The following is a 24472-nucleotide window of genomic DNA, read 5'->3' on the forward strand; positions in this document are numbered from 1 at the left end:
ATACATTATAGCCATGTTTATTATGCATTGTGCAATGGTCAGTTAAGCCATTATAATGCATTATGAAGGTGCATTTTATAGTGCATTATAGTTGAGAGCTTCATAGAGCATTCATAATGCATAATAAACATGGTTAATAATGTGTTATGCCTTTTTATTGTTATAGCCATGTGTAAAATACTTTATGAATGCATTATGAAGGTATGCATAATGCATTATGCATACTGTAAGAGCTTAAAGTAAAATGTTACCAAATCCAGTGAAGTCTTATCAAATCATCAATGAAAATGTGAAGGGGAAAAACCAGCAATGTTTCCTTTAAGCAACTCAGGCAATACTGCTTCGCTTATCTCCGAAAACAGTGACATACTTTTTTTAACCCCTCCCTTGGTGTAACACCGCATGTTTATGTGGGGCTTTTATGCATTGTAAACTTACAAATAGGTTGGTGCCGACCCTAACACGATAGCAAGGTTAAATTAACCCAGCTAACTGAGAAATCCTGCTTTGTGGAACAAGCTCCCAGTCTCCCTGGCCACAATGTGATTAGTTAATATTCAGATTAATATTGTTTGCACTGGTCTTTAGATGTAATTGCACAGCAGCCATTGTTCTTATAAAATAAGAATTATAGTCTTTTATTTCGATGCAAAACCATAATTTCTACTTTGATTGAAACATGCATTACCACAAGAACAGGTGGCCTTTCCATGTATTTCATTGTCTAACAATGGAGTTCACATTTGTTTATTTTGTAAACTTTTATTCAACGTTACACAATTGAGGGGGCTGGGTCCGACAATCCCTGGAACAACTGGGGTTAAGGGCCTTGTCCCAGGGTCCAACAGTAGAATTTCCCTATTGACCAGTGGAATTAGAACTGGCAAGCTTTCAGTCACTGGAAGAAGTTCTAACCCACAGAGCCACTCACCCCCTAGTTGGAATTTGGCCTGTGTAGTACATACCTGTGGTTCAAATTGCCACCCTTTTTGTGGCCTTTTGCCAGCCAGCATCGAGAACATGTAGTCAGCCAACCATGGCCTGTGAAAGGATTGTTGTACAGGGTGGTGAATTAGTACTGATTCAAGTAACGCTGGCAGATGGTAATTCCAGGAAGTCCTTTGGAAGGAGGAGCACTATAAATAAGCAGGGGTGCATGGAAAACTCGTCCACGTCAACCACACATGAGGAGCACCATGTGACAAGTACCAGGAACAGAGTCCCAGAAAGAGCAACCACAGAGAGAAAAGTTCACTGGGTAGCACAGTCTATGCAGTGCTATGCAATGTCCTCCTTGCACCTCTTTTCCATGCTACTCTACAGAGAAACTTCCCATTCTCCTTCGTTCATTGTGTGTTCATGATATTCACGCCTTTGAAAAGTAACGTTAAACTGACGATATAGAAGCTGGGCAATGTTTATACAGAAATAGTGTCAAGAGCACTTAATATGGAGAGGAAGTGTAATATTATGTCAGCAGATCCACAACTTTTCATACTGTAAGTGTCACTAAACACCGTCCCAGTGCTCTCTTGTATGTTGGATTGCATTAGATATCCCAAAATGTGGCTACAATTAGTTTGGTTTTGGTTTGTTTAGCTTGGTTCAGCTGCTATTGTATTATTTAGTTTTTATTACTGTATATATGAAACAAACCTTTGGTATTAAAATACTGATATATTCATAAACTACTTACCACTCATAATATGTTCTTTATGATGAGAAATTATTACATTATTATAGTTGATTATGCTTTTACAACAGACAGGTTACATGCTTTGAAGTTCTGCTTCTTATTTATTTTCCTTATCCATTTTATGTGTGTAAAATCATGAAAGTTTCAGGCCAGTTCTAACAATGTATATTTTCAAAAGGATGGTTTGTCAGCACATTCTGCAATTTCATAAACGATGAGTCATAATACAGGAAACAGAAATTTCTGCGTTATTCTATTTATAAGCAGTTCCTCTTTTGAAAAGTAAGTTAAATACATTGTCATACGTATTATACAATGAAATACTTATGCTGTTGTTACATAAAAGACATATATAAAAACAAATTAATAGAAAAAAAATAAGCAACCTCAGAATTTAAATGCATCACATTACACATCCAGTGCACCAGTAATTACAAAAATATATAGAATACATATACACTGTAAAAATATAAAGCTGACGGATGATGAACAACAACTTCTGTATTCTCACCCATTTCATTTGGTTGGCTTTTCAAGAAGCTCAGATATTTAGAGTATATCTGTAGAGTATATCTGTAGAGTATATCTGTAGCATCTGTGGTCCGAATGAAATCGATGCCTTTAGAGAGCCTCTTCGAGATGGCCTTGGTTTGTTTGGCAAAGAAAACAAATACATTATGTTTAGCCAAGCCAACTACACCATTGTGTGCCTTTTTAATCTGGCAATTATATTATCCATCCATCCATCCATTTTCCGAACCGCTTATCCTACTGGGTCGCGGGGGGTCCGGAGCCTATCCCGGAAGCAATGGGCACGAGGCAGGGAACAACCTAGGATGGGGGGCCAGCCCATCGCAATTATATTATACACTTTATGTTACTGTATAGTTAGTATGAATGTACATTGATCACCACAGAAGAGTTTTGGTTTGATTCAGGACATAACTCTGGAACTTCTGGCAATGAGTCATAGGAGTCATAAGCTATACACTGTACATATATAAGACATACAGTGCTGACATACGTGTTCTCCAGTGTTCACATGGGTTTTCCCGGGGTTCTGCGGCCCAAAAACATGTGGTTCAAGTGACTTTGTGTTTCATTAAATTCCCCATCATGTGTGAGTGTGTCCTGTGACTCACCTTCTTTCAGGAGTGTCCCATGTCCTGGGCTAGGCTGCATGCTCACCACAACCTTGCAGTGGTTTCTGAAGATAGATGGATTTGACATTTGGAAGAGTGGTGTGAGAGATGGGGCTGCTCTCCATCCTTTCATTCTGGGAGGGCAAGTCATGGAATTATATTTATGCACTGTACTAATACTGTTTTAACTGAGCTTCTCTCTTCCTCCCTGCGAGACCCAGACCTCCTTGTCCAGTGTATTTCTCCTGTTTCTGTTTCCCCACTGCTGACACCGAAACAGATGTCTTTCACTTTTGCCCCAGCTAGTTAATCTGTTAAGCTGATAAATGGCTCTGCTCACCAGCCCGACCACAGTCAACATGTGGGGTTTCCTGAAGATTCCTTTTCAGGATCAGCAGGGTCTTCGCAGGCAAGGGGTCAACAGAACACAAGCTATCAGCGCAAAAATTAAATGAGTCGTTCTTGTGGCCATAAAATGAAACAGAGCTTGTGGATTTCTGGGCCTGTGTTGTGGTCCAACAGAAATCTATACATTGTGGGGAAAACGGGGAAAGTGAAACTAATCAGTGGCATAATCCCCTCCCTCCCAAAGTAGGCATAAGCCACTGCACAGACAGATGAACAGTGTGACTGAGAAAGTTGTAAGCAACTATGCATTAAAACTGAAAGTAAGTTAAGCGGATTACCAACATGTGCCCTTTTGAAGATCATCTGGATCCAATTCAGGGTTCTCCTCAAGTGGTAATCATGAGAAGCGTTCTGTTCTGGAGTACAAATGATAGTAGAATTAGTTTTTTTAAGAATTTAGCCTAGACAATTACAGACAATTGCATAAATAATTGTTTTGCTCATTAGACAAAGGGAAATGTATTTTCAAACAACTTTCCTTGAATGCAAATGTAAACAGATGTAAGCCTGAACACTTCGTAATGTTATTTAAATTATTTTGGCTGGTTTGCATCATTTTTCTTTCACTTGCTTACTTCTTAATTGATTCAGTTCACGGAAACCAAGTTTGAAGTCTCCACATATACTAACATTTCATTATACAGTGGGGAAAATAAGAATTTGATACACTGCCAATTTTTTAAGTTTTCCCACTTGGTTAGATCTGTCATTTTCATCGTAGGTACACCTCAACTGTATGGAAGCTAATTTCCGCCAGTAGAAGAAAAAAAAATTTAATAAAAAAATAAAAATTATGAGATATTAACTCATAATTATTGCGATGGGCTGGCCCCCCATCCTGGGTTGTTCCCTGCCTCGTGCCCATTGATTCCGGGATAGACTCCGGACCCCCCGCGACCCAATAGGATAAGCGGTTTGGAAAATGGATGGATCGATGGATGGAACTCATAATTATGAGATAGAAAATCAAAATTACGAGATAGAAAGTCATAATTACAAGATAAAAAAAGTCAAAATTACGAGATAAGAAGTACGCATGCGCTCCTGTCCTGTCATCGCCTCATTGCCACCTCAGCCACATTATGACTTTATATCTCATAATTTTGGCTTTTTATCTCGTAAGTATGACTTTGTATCTCATAATTTCAGTGTTTTTTATCTCGTACTTTCGACTTTCTATTTAATTTTTTTTCTTTTACCGACAGAAATGAGCTTCCATACAACTGAGAGAGACAGATTCTAAAAAAAAATCCAGAAAATTACATTGTATGATTTTTAAATAATTAATTAGCATTTTATTGTATGAAATAAGTATTTGATACAATAGAAAAACAGAATTTAATATTTTCCTGAAGTTTCCTGAAGTTCTTGACCAGATTTGCACACACTGCAGCAGGCATTCTGGCCCACTCCTCCACACGGATCTTCTCCAGGTCTTTCAGGTTTCGGGGCTGTTGCTGGGCAACGCGGAGTTTCAGCTCCCTCCATAGATTTTCTATTGGGTTCAGCTCTGGAGACTGGCTAGGCCACTCCAGGACCTTGAAATGCTTCTTACAGAGTCACTCCTTAGTTGCCCTGGTCGTGTGTTTTGGGTCATTGTCATACTGGAAGACCCAGCCATGACCCATCTTCAATGCTCTGAGTGAGGGAAAGAGGATGTTGCCCAAAATCTCACAATACATGGCCCCATCCATCCTCTCCTCAATACAGTGCAGTTGTCCTGTCCCCATTGCAGAAAAGCACAATGTTTCCACCCCCAAGATTTATGGTTGGGATGGTGTTCTTGGGATTGTACTCATCCTTCTTCTTCCTCCAAACACGGCGAGTGAGTGGAGTTTATACCAAAAAGTTCTATTTTGGTCTCAGATGGGCCTGGACATGTGCTGGCTTGAGCAAGGGGACCTTGCCCGTGCTGCAGGATTTTAATCCATGACGGCAGTAGTAGTGTGTTACTAATGGTAGCCTTTGAGACTGTGGTCCCAGCCCTCTTTAGGTCATTGACCAGGTCCTCCCACGTAGTTCTGGGCTGATCTCTCACCTTTCTCATAATCATTGATACTCCACGAGGTGAGATCTTGCACAGAGCCGCAGTCCAAGGGAGATTGACAGTCATCTTGAGTTTCTTCCATTTTCTAATAATTACGCCAGCAGTTGTTGCCTTCTCACCAAGCTGTTTGCCTATTGTCATGTAGCCCATCACAGCCTTGTGCAGGTCTACAATTTTGTCCTTAGACAGCTCTTTTGTCTTGCCCATAGTGGAGAGGTTGGAGTCTGATTGATTGTGTGTGTGGACAGGTGTCTTTTATACAGGTAAGAGTTCAAACAGGTGCAATTAATACAGGTAATGAGTGGAGGACAGGCGGCCTTCTTAGGGCAGTGAGTGGCTCAGTGGGCTAAGGCTGTGTGCCTGTAATCACAAGGTTACCAGTTCAAACTCAGCCTTGGTACAGCTGCCAGTCCTTGAGCTAGTGGCTGCCCTTTGCAGACAGGGAGGCATAAAAAGAATTTCCCCATAAGGACAATAAAGGATTGATTATTATTATTGTTAAAGGCAAACTAACAGATCTGTGAGAGCCAGAATTCTTGCTGGTTGGTAGGTGATCAAATAATTATTTCATGCAATAAAATGCAAATTAATTATTTAAAAATCATACAATGTGATTTTCTGGATTTTTTTTTTTAGATTCTGCCTCTCGCAGTTGACGTGTACCAACAATGAAAATTACAGAACTCTCCATTCTTTGTAAGTGGGAAAACTTGAAAAATCGGCATACTTATTTTCCCCACTGTATGTTAATTCAATTCAGTTCAATTTATTTTATTTTATATAGCGCCTTTCACAAGAGAATCATCCCGAAGCACTTTACATGTATGTGTTGTGATACATTAAACATCATTAGAGAGAGTAACACAGAACAGGAAAAATGAAGGAATAAAGAAAGCCAGATGACAACGGAGGAGAGAAACCAGAAACCAGAAAGGAGGAAAAAAAAAACCTCTGGGGGTCCAAGATCAACTATCTGCCCAACCCCCCTGGGCATATTAACATCACTGGAAACAGAAAAGAGAGGACTTGCTTGCTAAAAACTAGGCATAAGCTGTGATTAAGGATCAAGACAAAGTCCATCAATAATTCCGTTATCCACGTTGGCCAGTGTAGGGTGGCCAAACTCCATCAATAAGACTGTTCTCACCCCTCCATGGGACTGAACCAGGACTCCAGACATGTAGGAAGGCAGAGAGCATGGATGGTCACAACATGCGCTGACACATAAATGGACAAGCAGAGCAGATAAAAATTACATGTACAGCAGCCACTGTTATGATGCGTTAGGTTGCGGGTAAGCTAAACTGAATAGGTCTTCAGCTGAGATTTAAAGACTGAAACCGAATCAGTATCCCGAACAGCGGGAAAACCATTCCACAATATAGGGGCCCTGTAGCAGAATGCTTTACTGCTCACTCTCACTTCATTTATATGTGGAACAACAGGGAGACCTGCATTCTGTGATCTGAGTGGACGATGCGTCGTGTAAACTTAAAGTAATGTCAGGTAGGCAGGAGCTAGACCTTTAAATGCCTTATATGTAAGTAGGAGTTCTTTGATGTCGGCTATAACCTAATGGGAAGCCAATGCAAGGAACTAAGAACAGGGGTTATGTGAGCAAACTTCCTTCTCCTGGTGACAATTCAAGCTGCTGCATTTAAAATTTTTTTGTTAAACATATATTTAAAATTTGTATATTCATATTTATACCATGTTTACTATTTATTGAAACAATTCAGTGAAATTGCGTGTTGGTGTGTTTATCAGTAATAATCATCCTTACAAGCAATTATTTATACTGGGCTGACCCTACCACACCGCGGGTGTTACAGGAACAGCCGCCCCACCGTCCCCCTGCCCCCCCCCCCGTGATCCGTAAAAACCACGTAAAAAAATTTTGGTCCCCTTGGTAGGCGAAGCAAAGTGAAAAGGTACGAGAAATGCAAGATACCAAGATCACTGCAAGATAACTATGAGATAAGCGCGTGAGAGTTTGCCGTAAACACGCTTGCCATTCTTCTACAGTAGGTCAGCATTGTACGTACACTATTTTTCTATTTACGAGTTACTACACTTCTCATGTGCCGTTTACCAGCCTTCTCATGTCGTATGCGGCTGTCACAGAAAATTTCCGTTTAACATCTTATGTGTACCCTGCAATATACTGGAACCGCGATGGGGAAAGTCACAGTGCGGAAGGCCGACTGTGCTAGTCCTATATACCTCTGTGTTTCTGATGCCACCGTCAGATCTCTGCCTTTAGGAATCTTATGCTGTAGTAATGTTCTCTGTGACAGAGTATCCTGAGCTGTAATTGACCTGAGCTTTTGTTTTATATTTCGCAGTGGGCAGGATGGGATGGAGATAGAGGATTTAGCAAGGTCACATATGCTGCCCAGTTTTGTTCCCTAATCTCTCTCACGTTTTCTTAAGATCAGACTGACCTGTGCTGAATTAAATACATTCCGTGAAGGTCTGCATACTCCGGAAATCTTAACAGGTTTAAAGAGCAAGTGTTCATTCGAGTCCACTGAGATAAAGTACAGCACTGGCTGTTTCCTTCTAAAACGTTTAACCTCATCATCCGAGAAAGGCTAACAGGATTATATTCAATTCTAGAGCAAATAGAATGATGCCTGATTAGATTTTTCAGTCTCCCAGTGTAAAGTTATGGTAACATTTTAGTTTGTCTGCTCATGGACTATTAATAAATCATTGCTAATCATTTGATAATCTTTTCCTGGTATTTCCAAAACAACTTGTAAATCACTTGTAAATGTAAACAATGGGTTAGTATGTGTGCTCAGAAGTTAGTTATAATTGTGCATTTGCAAGTTCTAGTAAAGTTCTAGTAGGGGGCAGTGTGTGTCCTTGTAATCAGAAGGTCGCAGGTTCGAACCCAGCCTCAGCACGTCTGCGGGTCCTTGAGCAAGACCCTTAACCCCCAGCTCCCTGGGCGCCTCTACAGGCAGCAGCCCTTCGCGGTCAACTTACTCCACAAAGAGCAAGTTGTGGGAGGCATAAAGATAATTTCCCTACAGGGGATCAATAAAGTATCAATTAATTAAATACTTGGTGAAAGGGATTTAGACATCTTTCTCATACATCACTGAATTTGAGATTTTTTTTAATTTTACAAAAATATTAGCAATGGGTTAGTAATAGTTTAATAGCTAAGGAGCAGAGCACTAAGCTCAGGTGTAGCTCATTTCGAAGTAGACTTACAAATGCATTGTTTTTTAGTTGCAGGTTATTTTCAAGCACGTTAATAAGCACTTTATGAGACAGGATCTGAGCAAACCTTAAAGTGTTATGAAAATTTCTAGAATAGATGTACTGTTCTGCTATCCTTGGACTTTATAACTAGAAAGCCCATCCAGTGCTAGCATGCTGTATAATGTTTAATATATTGAACATCTGAAAGTTTTCATTCATATCTTTGTAGAGAAAAATAATAAAATGATGAAGAGCCTTCCTCTTGCGTTCCTGGTGATTTTTCCTCTTCAATCTCTGCCATGGTCCCAAGCAGGAAATATTATGATGTTCCCAGTGGATGGTAGCTATTGGTTTAACATGAAACTGCTGATGGAAGGGCTCCATGCCAGAGGTCACAACATCACTGTGGTGAGGAGCTCCACCAGCTGGTACATCAAGGAGAAGTGTCCCCAATACACCTCCATTACAATTCACCTCCCAGAGGCCCTCATCGATGGGAGGCAGGATTTCCCGGAGGCATTCCTCCACCGCATGCTTGACATCCTTTAGGGAGAGGGATCTCTCAGGGCCATCATCTCCTTTTACTGATCTGGTCCTCATGGATCCTGGCCTGCCTGGAGGAGTCCTAGTGGCTCACCAGATGCAGCTCCCTACAGCTTTTAATGTTCGTACGATCACCAGTGGTGAGACGCACTCTGCGGCTGCTCCATCTCCGTCTCCTACGTGCCCAAGTTCAGACAAGATGATCTTCACTCAGCGACTCCGAAACATCCTCCATTACATCAAAAATGTCCTTATGGAGAGGGTTGGATTTCTGCCCTCTTACAATAATCTGTCTACTAAATACTTTGGACCAGACACTGACTTCTACCACCTCCGGCAGTCTGCTTATATCTGGCTCATTAGGGCAGATTTTGTCTTTGAGTTCCCATGACCCACTACGCCCAATTCCATCTATATCGGTGGGTTTTAGTGCAAGCCATCAAAGCCCCTTCCATCAGAACTGGAGGATTTCGTGCAGATTTCTGGCGAGCACAGTGTCTAATAAAGGCCTTGCCAAATGACAGCACATCTGAAATTGCCGATGCATTTGCCCAGCTCCCCCAAAAGGTCATGTGGAGGCACGTTGGAGAACGGCCACAAAACATTGGGAACAACACCCTCCTGGTAAAATGAATGCCTCAGAATGACCTCCTAGGTCACCCAAACGTCAAGACCTTCATAGCTCATGGTGGGACGAATGGCATATATGAGGCAATCTATCATGTTGTACAGACTGCAGGCTTACCGCTGCTTTTTGACCAATCTGAGAACCTTTTGAGGTTGGAGGTGCACGGGGGCAGCCAAAGTTCTGAATGTGATTAAGCTTACTGCCCAAAGCTTCCTGGAAGCCATAAAGGAGGTGATCCATGAAGCGTCATATAGTAAAAACATGCAGTGACTTTCGAGTCTCCACTGGGACAAGCCGCTTACGCTCCCGGACAATGCATACTTCTGGATGGAATTTGTTATGCGACACAAAGAGGCTGCCCACGTACACAGCAAATCCTACACGTACCCCGTGGTACGTTTGTCACTCCCTGGATGTGATCAGTTTCCTGCTTGCAGTTGTCTTGCTTTTGGTTTTCACATTGGTCTGCGCATTCAGTATAACGTGTCATTGGGTTTGTAAAAGGAGGAAACACAAGACAGAATAAGTGGAGAATAAGAATGAATTCAACAGTCTGCTTACTGTAGAGCCTTATGAATGTTATTTCAAGAAAATATGAAGATGAGTGTTTTCTTTCAGAACTTTCAAAGAATAGTACAAATATTTCTTTCACATCCAGAGAGATTATTTTGGATTTACAAAATTTCAAAATGACTTTTTTTTTAACCTGCTTTATGTTTGTATTTTTCTTTAAATGCTTTTGAATAAAGAAATCAGAAGTATAAACACATATACCTCACTACCCTATACTGCATAAGCACTTAGCAGGGAAGAACAATACTAAAAGCGTCTATTCTGGCATATGAACATGGAAGAACATATATAAAACAAAAGGGGGAGGGGTTAAGGAAAGTCTGCATATACATATGATGGGACAGCAAGAATTAGCTGGGGAGAGAAAAATAGAATTTCAGCCCTTACACTGAACTGCCCTGTCCTCCCAGAAATGCTGACTTGCTGTGGAGCCTACACTTCAATAAGGCTGTGGTGACCAATGCATTCAGTGACTTTATTAAAACTGTTGGTCAGCTATATGTTTTTCAATCTATTGTCTTAAATCCATCCATCCATTTTCCAAACCGCTTATCCTACTGGGTCGTGGGTATTGTCTTAAATTCTAACATGGGATGGCCAGAGACACCTGCTGGTCAAACAGGGAACAAACATCAGAGGGGTAGGGCAAGGACTAATCGTGAGAGTACCCCCTCCTAACACTGGGTGCATGAGGTACAGCCAGGACCACGGGGTACGGAGAAGAAAGCTACTGTAACAGAACTACACACAGAAACCAACAAAATCCAGGGACAAGAAAGACTGGACTAGGACCATACACCAGTGGGGAACCAACACAGAGAAGTGCAACACGAGAACTTGGGAAAGGGCAACAAGAATGAGGAACACTACAGGGAACTGAACTTGGGAAGCTCAGGGCACATGGACCACTGATGGGACACACAACAGGAGGAACAGAGGGTACATGACCCGGAGGTAAGGGAGGAAGAGGGACACGAGTTTGCAGGACCAGACTGGAGACTATGGGACTTTGGGGATTTAACATGGATGGGGAGCAAGACACAGGAGGTTGGGCAGGGAAGACCACTGCAGGCTTAGCTGTGGAATACATGGGTGAACTAAGTAGCATTAATACAGGAGCTGGTGAGGTCAGGATGGATCAAGACAAGATAGGGCAAACAGGTGTGGAGGTTACAGACCTGTAGGGGAATCTGTGGAAGGCTTGTGGGACCTAGGATGGCCGCTGGTAGTGGTTCTGGGGAGGCGGCAGTTCCATCTATGCCCTGGTGACCCCTCCGGGGCAGAAAAAGGTGAGGACAGGGCATCAGCAGTATGGCAGCCTCCCTCTTCCCAGGATCGGGCTGCTTCCTGCATGGCTTTGGCTGAGAGATTTGCACTCACCTTTTTGGGGTAAATTGTTGTTTTTTTTTTGAGTAAAGCAAACCTAAGTTTAGCAAATAATATGGCCAATGGCAATTAAAACACAGGGTCCTATTCAGCATCTGATGTGAAGTGGTTCCATGCATAATACAAGTGTCTTTGCCAGCATGAGCCCGATGCATTTTCTTGTCCAGCTGGTAGGTAATGGCTTTGTTCAAGGGCCTATAGACATCTGGCTATTCTATCAAGGCTGAGCACAAACTGGTGACCTTCTGAGCACCGGTATGGAGGCTTAGTCTGCTGGGTCTAAAGTCAAAGATGCACTGTTTCAATCTTATTTTATGCTGTGTAGAATTTGCTGTTAAATAAATCCTCAAGTTTTTGTGCAAGCATTTTCAAAGTAAGTTTAATTGCAGCACTATTGAGTACAAGTCACTTAATTATAAGCCCTTAACGATGACATGTTAAAATACAAGGAAATTTAATAATTACCTTCTGGTCATGCATAATGGGGGCCCCATGCAGCTCATCTGGCCAAGCCTCCCTGTCTGTAACCAGAAGGTCACAGGTTCATGCCTGGCCTCAGCATGTCTATGGGTCCTTGAGCAAAGCCCTTAAGTACCACAAGGACAGGAAAATGCATCAGGCTCCTGCTAGCAAAAACACTTGTGTCATGCAAGGAACCACTTCAGATGCTGAATAGGACCCTTAATTGCCAGCGGCCGTGTTATTTGCTAACCTTGGGTTTGCTTTACTGACAAAAAAGTAATTTTCCCCAAAAATGATAATTCCTGATGTTTTTAATTTTATGCATATTTTTCTCATCTGACAGTAATTATACAGTATGTTTTTAAATGTTTTTAATAGTATGTTTTTAGGATGATAACCCTTGCTGGCAGAAAATTTTCATTTTTTTTATACTGCTTTATCACACATGGAAGATTGTAAAACACTGACTTGTAGTGAACATATAAAACATGATGTGTTGTCATCTATTGAAATACTGTAATAAAAATGCTTAATAGCCTTATATGAACCATACATTGTTTTTTTCATACGGGCTTCTTCGTGTATTGCATACAGTGGACACTTGGCCCCGACCTGAGCTGCAGCAGTGCTGTAGGTGATGGGCTGCTTCTCAGCATAACTGCCTGCATACAGCATATCCATGAAACAGCCCCAAACTTTAGGCATCGCCCAACTCCGCTGTCTCTGCCAAAGAATAAAGGCAGTCATTCATGTGCAGTAAAATTCTCATTCATGTGGATACGTTCCCAAACCGCATCTCATCTGTCTAAGAAATAAACTAATTCAATTATGCGCATGCCAGGCAAGTTAATGCGAAGCAGATGAAGATGTACTACCAGAGTAGAGAGGGAGAGGGAGCCTGCTTTCAGATACATGACAATTGGTTTCTTAGTTAGTTGAAGCCCCGTCAACCAGTCTGTCTTGTTTACCTCAGACAATGTGACAGTCCAGCATCTTCTGTCTCTATTTCAGCATATGATATAGAAAGTGGAAATCCTGCTTGCTTGTACTATAATAGAGGACACAGGATTTAGTAACAAATGAACAAACCAAATGATTCTTGCTGACTACACAAGCATATTTTGAGCCCACTTTAGTTAAATTGGCCTGAGGCGGCAGCACAGTGGTTAGCGCCGGTGAGCGGACGCCGTTGGGACCTGGACTTGAGTCTCTGCTCTGGCTCCATGTCTGTGGAATTTGCATGTTCTCCACATCATGGGTTTTTTGCCTGCCTTGCACATGTATCTTCCAGGACGGGCTCAAGACCCTGCAGTGGACAAGTGGATATGAAAAATGGGAGGATGGATGAATTTTAAAGTGGTGTGTGTGCCTGACATTTTAAAATTAATAAAACCAGTCTCCCTAAAAATTAATTCATCCATCCATCCATCCATCCATCCATCCATTTTCCAAACCGCTTATCCTACTGGGTCGTGGGGGGTCCGGAGCCTGTCCCGGAAGCAATGGGCATGAGGCAGGGAACAACCCAAGATAGGGGGCCAGCCCAACGCAGGGCACACTCACACACCATTGACTCACACATGCACTCATATGGGCAATTTAGCAAGTCCAATTAGCATGTTTTTGGACTGTGGGGGGAAACAGGAGTACCCGGAGGAAACCCCACGACGACATGGGAAGAACATGCAAACAATTAATTTATTATTAATATTATCTAATCATAGTATATTGCACAGAATCTGGATGACCATTCACATCAATAAAGCATTTCTACCAAAACATTCAAAACCCATCCTTATAAGTATGATCCACATACATGTGAAAAAAAGGAATATTTATCTTAAAAATCTCCTTCTCAGGCACTAACTTTCACATTTCAAAAAAATATTTTGAATGGTGGCAATATACAAGAAAACAGAATCACTGTAAAATGCCAATGTTGAGATTTTTCTGCTTTATAGTTGGTCTTGTTTCCTTATTATTGTTGAATAATAGTTTTGCCTGAGAAATAAATACATTATATATGTATATTTGGTAAGACTGTGATACAAACAATCCCCTATCACTAAAATCTGTTATTTATCTTCCTTATTTTGTTCAGTTTGTTATCTGGATGCTCAGCATATAAACTGATGCTGGAATTCAGGAATGTTGTGTAAGTTGTACTTTTTATTATTACCATATTGAATATTATACGGCTTCTAAATTTTCTCAAAATTTTCCAATTCTACCAGTATTCCGAGGTATACCTGTCATGCCCGGCTCGTCCGCTCCTCGTGTGTGCCACGCCCCCTGCTTACCCACGTGTATTTTCCTGACCGTCTCCTGCTGTGTCTGGTTACTTTTGATTAGTCCTGTGTATTTAAGTCCTGGTCTCCCCGGTTTCTCGGGTCCGTCATTGTAGATGTCAGTCAGCTTTTCCTGTGTCCTGGTCCCTGTTTTCCAAGTAAACCCCGTTTTCCCAAACCTTGCCTGTGTGCCGGCTTCCGCTCGTTCGCCTCTCTGCCCGCTCACCTGGCGATCGCGAGCCGTGCCGTGACAATACCAAGATTGACAATTAAAATTCTGGCTTGATCATTTATGGGGCCAAAAAAAATCCTTCCACACTAGTTTTTAAATGTATTTGCTATTTTCTGCTGCTTCTGAGCTAACAGCTATTGATTGCAAGATGATTGGATGAAAATTAACTCATCAGTGAGGTCACTGACATTTGTCTTCTAGCTGGCATATTGCAAAGCAGATGGCAACATGATGCCCCTTGCCCCCATCAGAGTGTGGTGGGAAGCCAGGCTGTGCCACCTGTTATTACACCAACACGAGCTGTACCCATGGTCACCTAAACCCTCAGGTGTAAGTCGACATTTACCCTCACCAATGTGCTCCCACAGAAGGTGAAGGCCAATGATGGATCCTGGGCAGCAGTAGAGAAGTGGGTTAGCCACCTAGGCACAGACTGTGAGGGTGAAGCCCACATTGTTCTGGGTGCTATTCCATACCAAGAAGAGAAGTGGCTAATGGGGCATCGCATCGGCATTCCTGAGTGCCTATGGTCGGCTCACTGCTGCCGCGACCTGCCTGGCAGTTTGGCACCTTTACCACCTTTGCTGCCACTGGTCACAATGATCCAAACAGGTTCCCATAAACAGGAGCGAACAGAAAATGACGTGGAGCCATGATGTGCAACTTGTGCCTTGGCAAGGCCTGGACATGTATCTCCAGGAAAGACTTTGGTCATGCCTTCAGTTTGTTCTGCATACAGTGCTCTGCATCCCGAGGAAATATGATGATATCACTCCGTAGGTATTCCTGAACTGTATGGCGGCACAGTCTTTTCTGAATTACAAATTCATCATTAATACTATATTTTACCCGACCAGAAGAAACAAAAACTGGAATAAGAATGGAAATGCTCTTTAACTGAGACTTTGTTGAGGTAGATTTTTAAACCTGTTACTACAGAACCGGATGATACATCCCAGATAGCATCATGTTATTGTCTCAACGTTGAATTATAGCTAAATGCGCTAAATTACGGCCAGTGTTCAATTATCAACGTTGAAACTGAATTGATTTTTGGTCAGATTTTCAATATTGAAAAATTGATGGTGGCAAAACCTTGATTCAATGTTGATATAAAGTGAAAGACTGAGGATTAACGTTGTTTCAACCTTTTTGCCTGATATGGAATCAATGGCATTTCAACATACTGTATGTGTGCTATGTAAGATAACAGCAGTGTGCAAACATGAAGACAGTGTATTTCATTATCTGTATGTACGTGTGTCTTTGGATTCCTGTATAGAAAATACACTAAATGTTTGGTCTCACTATCTCACTATCTGTTCCAAGTCTCTTCCTGAGAGGCCTTGAAGAATAACTTTTGGAGACCACCTAGTACCAACAAGTTACAAAATTCTATCAAAAGCAAATGTTTTCTTTCAAAATAAACCAAAAGAGGACTATCTTCAACAACGGAAACATTTATCTTTAACAATCTAACCATGATTTGCTCCAGAGTATGGATCCTGTTTTTCAGAGCAGTGTAGGGTGGTTTGGACAAATTTATCAGCATATTTCAGAAGGTATTGTAGAGTACCGGTGGTTATTATTGGGCAGAAGACTGTCACGCAGCAGGAAAAGCATACAATAGAAGAAATCAAACTAAAGATTTTACTAGATAAACATACATAAACAAGGAAGAGGCCACTTTACAAACATCAAAGGAAGCACAATGACTAAGGGCCAGAAACTCATTAAATACAAGGAAACAGCATTTAAAAGCCCCCCACTCCTCAAACCCTGGTGCCAGCTTCTTCCTGACCTTACCCATTCCTCCCCTAACCTCCTTCTCCACCTCCTGACACTTAAATGAACCCCTAAATAACTCCCACAATACGCTGAAGTTAATAACAGTCATCTTTATTTTGTTAATGAGGTCACCTGTTGGCCCGGAGGTGGTTAATCATTTGCCACTGCAACACAAAACATCACCCAGTGTCCTTACTTTCCCCCCAGTGTCTCACAATAAGGTTGGTAATAGGAGGCATAGTACAAAATAACAGTTTTCTGTGCCTAAATACTTACTGAGCTCACTCTAGTTTATTATATACTATAAATGTTATACACGTTATATTCGTAGGGGTGGCATGGTGTTGCAGTGGTTAACACTTCTGGGACCATGGTTTGAATCTCTGCCATGGATCTCTGTGTGTGGAGTTTGCATGTTCTCCCCATGTCATCGTGTGGTTTCCTCTGGGTATGCTGGTTTCCCCCCACAGTCCAAAAACATGCCAAGGGTAATTGGCGTTACCAAATTGCCCATAGATATGAATGGTGTGTGAGTGTGCCCTGCCATGGGTTGACAGCCCATACTGAGTTGTTCCCTGCCTTGTGCTCATAAGCTCCTGAACCTGAATTTGGCAAGTGGTTAAACACAGATGGACATTATTTTTATATCCCCATTATAAATCTGAGTGTTTGATGCTACCTATTTGGTTTTCCAGAGCAATTTAAAGCTTAATTACACATAATATAGCTATTTCCAATAACAAAATTCATTCTCATTTGACAGATCGTTGTATTTCCATGGATTTGAGAAAGTGACACAAAATATGAGCGGATAATAAGGAGATTCAGCTCCCAGAAACTGGACACAGTATTCCACAGTGTCACGTCACGGCAGGAGAAGGATGACCTCAATGTAGGCTGTCAGCAGGTACAACCCTCACGGGGAAGATTATTGTGGAAACCAGGCAGAGCTGCACACGTAGTCCGATAACAATGGCAGAACAGGGAGCACAGGACTAAGACATGCTAATTTACATGACTAACAGAGAAGTAAACACAAGGCAGCTGTCGCTGGTTAAGAAGAGGGCAGGGACAAGAGGTAAGACTAACATACTTCGAGCACGACTGACTAGAAGCCATGTTGAATCTCAATGATGCCTCAGCCTTATTCGTTAAATAAAAAGATGAACGTGTGAGTCCCCTAAACTGTGTACCTGTAAAAATCACACTCAGGAGGGTAACTGAGCATAAGAAATCCATGTAGTATTGGGTAACACTTTACATCAACTGCACCTTCATGATGCATTCATAGAATATTCAGTGTTATTAATGTATTGTATACTAAAGCTGTTAAGGTATGTTAGTTAATGCATACTTAAATGTTGTTTATGAATGTTTTATGAATGCATTATGAACGCGCAGTTAATGTAAAGTGTCACCAGTTATTTAATGATAAATATGTAATGCCTGATTACATCATAGCACTGAGTCAGCTGTTAATGAATCAGAAGGATAAGCAATGCTTCATAGTAAAAGTTTCACTTCAATCTAATCCATGAAATAAAGTGTGAATCCAGTCCGTCCAAAGTCCATGTAAAATATTTGTTTGCAAAGACTGATGGGAAAAATAGAGAACGCAAGATACCTGACTGTAATGCACAGTGGAGGATGACAGGTGGGACACATAAGAGAGCAAGTAAGGCAAACAAAAGTTTTGGTCCATTTGTAAACGGTTAATACCCTACTGTCTGATTTTTTTTTTTTCTGTAAATGGATAGGAATAAAATTAATTATCCAGTTCTACAGCTTATTTAAATGTGCCTATTTTTATTTCTATAACTTGTTTTGCAGACAGACTTGGTTTTATCTTTTCAGAGATGCAAATCAATTCTTCCAAACATATGCTCGAGGAATGTATTCAGATCAAGTACTAAGATCCTGTTTGGGGTGTGCCCTGCCTTGTGCCATGCTTTCTGGGATAGGCTGTAGACTCAACATGGCCATGTGCTGGATATGTTGCATGGATAACAGACTAAGGAACACAAAACAAGGGTAGTGAGGTAAACTCACATGAGGTCAGCGATCACATTTGGCCAGCCCACCACTTGGACTTAGTTCAAAGTGACTAATGGAAGTGCACAGCTCTCTGGTGGTGAGAGCTGGAAGTGAGACTAGAGTAGAACCAGGAAGCATTTTGTCAGGGGACCAGGATGAGACTATTGGCAGACAGTAAAGTGGTCTGGAGAACAGGGAGAGCTGGAATCAGCAAATCCTGGAAAAGCGGAGGGTGTTTCTCAATACCGGGAACGCGAAGATCGTACCTGTGTTCTTGGCAAGACCGATCTTGCTAACTTGCCACCCGAGAATGAACTTGGGCTGCAATGACTCATGGGATTGGTCTCACTTGGTGAGGATGCATCCGATGTATCTTTGATATTTGGAGCGAGGCAAGAACGACATCCTGCGATTTTTACCATCCTCTGTACTTGTGTTATTAGCATTGGAACTGGTCCTCGGCAATGGAAGATGAGGTAATACAGGTACAGCAGAGTACAGGTACGGTCGAGTACAGGTACAGCAGAGTACAGGTACAGCAGAGTACAGGTACAGCAGAGTACAGGTACGGTCGAGTACAGGTACAGCAGAGTACAGGTACGGTCGAGTACAGGTACAGCAGAGTACAGGTACGGTCGAGTACAGGTACAGCAGAGTACAGGTACAGCAGAGTACAGGTACAGCAGAGTACAGGTACGGTCGAGTACGCATACTGAGAAACATCCAGAATGCCAGGGACAGGCATGATAAGCAAAACCCCGCGATCTGAACGCAGAAGAAACCAAGAGCTTGTTTTCCTCGTGGTCTCCTTTCGCATAAGCCTGGAACATAAGCAGCTCAGATTGCCCTCTTGTGGCCTGCAGATCCATAACAGAAAGCAGATCTGAAAAGGGAAATGTAGTATTACTTCAAATATTCACTCTATAGTCACAGTAAGATTGTTGACAAACAGTAATACATGCATAATCATCATATTCTAATATTTTTATTCTGTTTTTATCCATATAAGATGTGCAATGCAGTTCTTTTCACAGTAGTACTTTTCTTGTACAGTATGTTGTTTTACGTCCAGCTGTTAGAAAACTGACCAGCATGTTATTGTTGTTGCTTTTTAGCCCTTTTGTGTTTCCATTCACATTCTGTTATTGAACCTTTACACATTTCCTCAGCGATATGGCCATGATCTGTATCTTTCCTTTTATCCTTTAACTCAGTAAAAGAAGAAGTACAAAGAAAAGAATGTAGATGTCCCTGATCAACAAAGTTACAAAAAAATAACAGTGGTCTTTTTTTCATTCACACATTTCAGCTGATATTTTGGCAAAACATTCCTTAAATATTCAATTACACGGACATTGTAATAATTTTAGGATGCACTTTGTTTATTGCTAAATATGTATTATATATATTAAACTTATCAGATACCCTGTAATGAAGCAACACATCTATGTCAGCCACAGCAGAAAATCAAAAATGAAAATTCCACCCCAATCTAGGATTCTAGGATACCCATCCACTGAGGTGGACTTCATGGCAATTAATGAGACAATAATAGAAATTAAACCTCATGCATGTGAATCAAAGGAAATGCAATTAATAAATGCAATTATGTGTTGTGATAATCCATCCATCCATCCATTTTCCAAACCGCTTATCCTACTGGGTCGCGGGGGGTCCGGAGCCTATCCCGGAAGCTATGGGCACGAGGCAGGGAACAACCCAGGATGGGGGGCCAGCCCATTGCAGGGCACACTCACACACCAGTCACTCACACATGCACACCTACGGGCAATTTAGCAACTCCAGTTAGCCTCAGCATGTCTTTGGAATGTGGGGGGAAACCGGAGTACCCGGAGGAAACCCCACGACGACATGGGGAGAACATGCAAACTCCACACACATGTAACCCAGGCGGAGACTCGAACGCGGGTGTTGTGATAATATAAGTAGTTAATCAGACTGTGCTGTCAACCCTTAAACATTACAGAGCAAGATTCAAAACAATTAAGATATAAGGACAAAAATAAAAGACAATAGGGAACAAAAAATCTGCACTACTCTAAACAAAATTAACAAATCATTAAGTAGTACAATACTCTGCCTGAAATACTATTATTAGCAGATGCGTTTATTCAAAGTTACAATTGACAGAGCAGGGTCAGACAATCTCTGGAGAAACTGGAGACTGAGGGCCTTGCTCATGGGACCAATGGTGAAATCACTTTGCCAAGCCCAGAGACAGCAGCCAAATTCACTGAGCCAGTCACCTACCTGGCAACTCTTATCTGCCCACTACTTCTGGTATTAGACTCAGCTGTAGATGTCTGTAAGAAGACATTGCTCTTTATATGCCAGTTCAATATGTCACAGTTGAAACAGTTACCAGAGAGTGTGAGTGACCACAGCAAACACTTGATTTCGTTTCTTGCCACAAAGTCATGTGGCTAGAATGTTCGACAAGGTATCAAACAAAATCTGTGACATTTGGACATCTCAGGGTAGGTCATATGGTAGACACTTTTCTGGGGTGGTTTGGTAGTTTATTCATCGGATCAAATCAAGAAGCTATTTGGGGATTCTTGTGTTTCTGTTTATTTGTTAGTTCTTTGGTTGGATGGTACATGATTTGAATGTTTAAAACCAAACGTGGAAGAGAACAAGTTGTGTTTACGTTGAACCTTCACAAAATAACTTGTTTGTCTCTCTTTTTTGTCTCCATCTGTAGTACATTAACAGTGGGGTAATTATGGTTCCTGAAAGCTGGCTGTACTAGTATTAAGATTCACTAGATGGCACCAAATACATTTCTACTGTACAACTATATGCAGAACAAAGTAGAAACCAATGACATTGTACCTTGCATTTTCAACAAGAGACCTTTATTTCTTGTGTGTCTTTTGAGTTGTATTTCTTCCTAATTATTCATAATTAGACTAAAACATAATAGGATAATTACCATTTAATTAAAAGACTTCAAAAGTTCCTAAATTAAATTGTTGTTACTGGTTCGTGATATGTGCTGTTGAAATGGCCTTTTTTTAATCCTGCTGAAAGGAATCACACTTTGAAAAGTATGGTGTTTAATTTAAGCAGGTGACAGAACGGCTTTAAAGAGATCTGACTCCGTCTTTACACTTCTTCAAGGTACTGACAGCTCAAAGGAATGTCTGAAAGATGAATCAGATGCACTCTTTTGGTTTATTTCATTAATTTAATTGTAACATTTCAATGCAAGAAAGGGGTGAAGATTAAGTTGGTAAGAATGCACCTTGATATGGCCACCAAAGGAGGTACTGTATGTGATGGAGGACACTGGAAGAAGATGTAATAATGCATGCAGATAAGGGACTCACAGAGGTGAACCTGACATCAGAGGGATGTCCTGCTTCAAAATATGAAATATTCCAGATATCACAATCAATGACTTAGACACTATGTTATCTGGCACACTGAGTGGTGGATTCTAGGGCAATATGGGCAAAAGTAAAGCTTGACATGGGTACCACATGGACCACTACTGGCTATTGTGTAGGACATTCCTATTACATATTATACAGCATATCAGGGCCTGTCAGTCCTATAGGCAGCCACCTAGGGTGCCAACTTCTGAGGGAGTGCCGACTTGCCAGAAAATTGCACTTTGCAGCGGATAGGGGGGCGCCATCAGTGATGCTCCCCGTGCGGCTAGGATTGGTACTGCAGGATATGCAACCACGCTGCCAGGATAACAGTCTAATTAGCAGTCGCAAAACTGAGGTGTTTTATGGCATCATTCCCAACAGCAACTTTCGCAACTGATCAGCAGGTGTAATTCGAAACTTAAACATGAGAGTTTAAAAAGTAGAATACAGTTATTAAGGCCTATTCGTAAAAACTGAACCTTTTTTCCAGTGTCTACAAGAAACTGAATTGTCTAGAATTCCTTTGCGGCAAGTTTCAGTGCTTCAAGATATCCCAAAGCGAAATTAACTTCATAAACGTACTTAATTAACCCAATCTCTTCTATCCGACGCAATGAAAATCACTTCATTATCTACTTTTCTCAAAGTAATTTGCGGAGCTATTCTCACACCTGCCCATTTCCTTCAAAAATCTGTTTATCTGATTGTTTAAGGAGATGCACGACGCAAACGTGGGCGTATTCAGGATTATCCGTCTAAGATGTTTGAACAGTCCTCGAAGATGAAAACCCCTAAATTGAAGTCAAGGTGGAAAAGTTGTGCAAACTTCGCAATTCGATTAAAACTGCCCCACAATCTATCTCCTGGCGTGTAGGGAAATAGATTGATCACACGTTCAGTTTGATGAATATGCTGTCAGCGCCCCTGAAGGACCAACACGTGGAATAAATGAATCTTTAAATAATTGCTCTGTTAGTGTAAATATTAAACGTTTATTAAAAGGGATTGTGCATGAGTGTCACGCGAAGAGACAGACAAGTAATCAACAAAACTAAATTGTGGGACATAGCCACAGCTTCTGCATTAGTTTCACGTCGTCTCCATTCGTATTTGACATTAATCTCACCTTAAGCGTCTTCGAGGGCGGGTGCAGATGGGTAGAAGTTGAAAAGTTGTGCTTGTCCGTTTCCTTGCCACGTACATTTCATTAAAATAATCCATAGCTGTGCCTAATAAATAGTTTTGTAAATAGCTGGAGCAGTCGGTTTATCACTGATATCGTTATATAAAGCATTCATCGTTTTTGTGCGTGTTGGGCTATCTTGGTCAAAAAAATGATCGATATCTCAAAAATGTATGCGATTCCGCCTTTCGCTAATTAAAATAGCCTGTAGTCAGGGAAGCTAACACATTGCGTTTGGGAGAAATTAAGGTATTTCGCAACAACAGAACAGGATTGGAAGTGGTTGCATTTGGACAGGATTTGAAATCGAAGTACTTATTAGGAACCTGCAAAATACACATGCACTGAGCCCTGGGGAAGGGATTGAACTGATTTTGTTGGGATACAGTGCTACCCACTGAGCCCCACCCTCCTTTAAAAAAATCTCAGTTGCACAAACATTCGTAATGGACAATAGTTTACACATCTTAAAATAACATTCGTGCCATAAAGTACCTTATTTCATTTATTTATTTACTTAGGGGGTGGGGGCATTGAGATTACACTGAGGAATGGTGAATGATGACAGATAAATACACTGTTATGAATAGAATGTGTCATGCGACACGTTGCTTAGCAGCAGAGACACTTTTGCAGTAGATAGCATGTCAGGAATACGTATATCATACGGTATGTGTGTGTATATATACTAAACATCAAGAAAACACTCAGAAATAGATTGTGGTGGTTCTTTTACTAGATCGATAACCCTAAATGCAAAATATCTGAAACATGCAATAGGAACCGGATATTCCATCCATCCATCTAGGGGCATACCTAGAAATCTTATACCTTCTGACAAAGTGTCACCTCCCCCACAGCCGAATTTTACATCTACTTTTTAATGTTCATGGCCCTTGTCCCCTGAATCTTCTAGGGATTCCATGCCCCTCCAACGCCCGTAATTCCCTCTCCCAATCATTTATCCAGTAAAGAGTTACAGGGATTACGTAGTAGGCTACATTAAAAAACGAATAGCGTTTAAATTGTCAGCTAGCTCCAAACATCTCACCTCAGGCCACAAAAATGTGGTGTCAGCCCTGGCTGACCGTATTTGGAATGCGAGGGTCTAGCTGCTTTTGTGGGATTCCTGTCGTTCCAGGATGTTCTGGTGATATTTTAATGCGCACATGGGTCTGAAATGTCAGCTTGTCATTGAGAGTGAAAGCGCAGTCTTTTTTTTTGTTGTTGCATGATTCGCATGGATTTGAGTTTGTCGCCATGCTGTGAAGTATGGTTTGCAAGCAATGCATCTTTTCTCTCAGTGCACGAACATTGCATAAACACTCGCAGTTTGAGGTGAGCCCGGTCATCAGCTGCAAACCCTTTCTCCTGATATTTTTCTCCTCTGCATGATATTGAGCTTTTTCCCTTTGCACTTGTATGATTATTTTGTAATATTTTAT

The 24472-nt window shown here is 41.3% G+C and overlaps 1 long non-coding RNA gene and 1 pseudogene across 1 annotated transcript; one reads left to right on the top strand and one right to left on the bottom strand.

The window, feature by feature from the left end:
- Window positions 1-9107: 9107 nt before the first annotated feature.
- On the top strand, window positions 9108-15978 carry LOC125742343 (UDP-glucuronosyltransferase 1-2-like; annotated as a pseudogene).
- Window positions 15979-16504: 526 nt separating this feature from the next.
- LOC125743079 (uncharacterized) lies at window positions 16505-23366 on the bottom strand. Its single transcript, XR_007398275.1, has 2 exons — window positions 22971-23366; window positions 16505-19326 (listed from the first exon to the last, which is right to left on the bottom strand). It is a non-coding gene; the product is annotated as an uncharacterized LOC125743079 (long non-coding RNA).
- Window positions 23367-24472: the final 1106 nt, after the last annotated feature.

The sequence above is a fragment of the Brienomyrus brachyistius genome, chromosome 5, assembly GCF_023856365.1.
Source record: "Brienomyrus brachyistius isolate T26 chromosome 5, BBRACH_0.4, whole genome shotgun sequence".
Lineage (NCBI taxonomy): Eukaryota > Metazoa > Chordata > Actinopteri > Osteoglossiformes > Mormyridae > Brienomyrus > Brienomyrus brachyistius.